The sequence below is a fragment of the Phyllobates terribilis genome, unplaced genomic scaffold (assembly GCF_046119375.1).
Source record: "Phyllobates terribilis strain yellow unplaced genomic scaffold, ASM4611937v1 Scaffold_24__1_contigs__length_18792416, whole genome shotgun sequence".
NCBI classification, from domain to species: Eukaryota; Metazoa; Chordata; class Amphibia; order Anura; family Dendrobatidae; genus Phyllobates; species Phyllobates terribilis.
In genome coordinates, this window is record NW_027362784.1 from 16445001 (window position 1) to 16446509 (window position 1509).

Consider the following 1509-nt stretch of genomic DNA (forward strand, 5'->3'; position numbering starts at 1 on the left):
TTTTTTTTTACACTAATTATTTTTAGTAAACATTTCTGGGCTACAGTCACATTTTGGGGTCCATTTGAGAAGACACATTTTGGGGTGCAGCCACCTCAAGTACTAAATACTGCCTCCCATGTCACCACTTCTGTATTTTTCATGCACTCCTGGTTTTGGCTTACAATAACAGATATGAAAAACTAAACAATAAACTAACATGTGAACTCAGCCTTACAGTGTATTTTCCCTTATATCCTGTATTTTGTTGTATATTCTAGAGTGAACAGCATGTATTGTGGAAATAAATCTGCTATGGTGTATTCTTATAAATGAACAGTAGATGGCAGTCTAGTCTGCTCTCAGTGTATGGCAATGCTGGGGGAGGGGGGCTGTGTATTTCTGTATTGAAGCTTCTCTCTCTGAGAAGACATTAAAGGTTAATTAGCTGCTTGTATAGGGGGAGGTTTAAGATAAATCTGCTATAGTGTAGTTTTAAAAAGAAATAGTAGATTGCAGTATAGTCTGCTTCACATCGCTCTCCCCGGGTCCGACATACATACATCTTCACATCGTCCTCCCCGGGTCCGACATACATAGATCTTCGCATCCCCCTCCCGAGGTCCGACACAGCGCAACATCCCCCTCCCCAGGTCCGACACACAGTGCAGCATCTCCGTCCCCAGGTCCGACACACAGCGCAGCCTCTCCCTCCCCAGGTCCAACACACAGCGCAGCATTTCCCTCCCCAGGTCCGACACAGCGCAGCATCTCCCTCCCCATGTCCGACACACAGCTCAGCACCTCCCTCCCCAGGTCCGACACACAGCGCAGCATCGCCCTCCCCAGGTCCGACATACATACAGCTTTGAATTGCCCTCCCCGGGTCCGACATACATCAAGCTTCGCATCACTATCCCCAGGTCCGACATACATACAGCTTCACATCGCCCTCCCCGGGTCCGACATACATACAGCTTCGCATCGCCCTCCCCGGGTCCGACATGCATACAGCTTCGCATCGCCCTCCCCGCGTCCGACATACATACAGCTTTGCATCGCCCTCCCCGGGATCGACATACATACATCTTCACATCGCCCTCCCCGGGTCCGACATACATAGATCTTCGCTTCCCCCTCCCCAGGTCCGACACACAGCGCAGCATCTCTGTCCCCAGGTCCGACACAAAGCGCAGCCTCTCCCTCCCCAGGTCCAACACACAGCGCAGCATTTCCCTCCCCAGGTCCGACACAGTGCAGCATCTCCCTCCCCATGTCCGACACACAGCGCAGCACCTCCCTCCGCAGGTCTGACACACAGTGCAGCACCTACCTCCCCAGGTCCGACACAGCGCAGCATCTCCCTCCCCGGGTCCGACATACATACAGCTTTGCATTGCCCTCCCCGGGTCTGACATACATACATCTTCGCATCACCATCCCCAGGTCCGACATACATAAAGCTTCACATCGCCCTCCCCGGGTCCGACATACATACAGCTTCGCATCGCCCTCCCCGGGTCCGACATA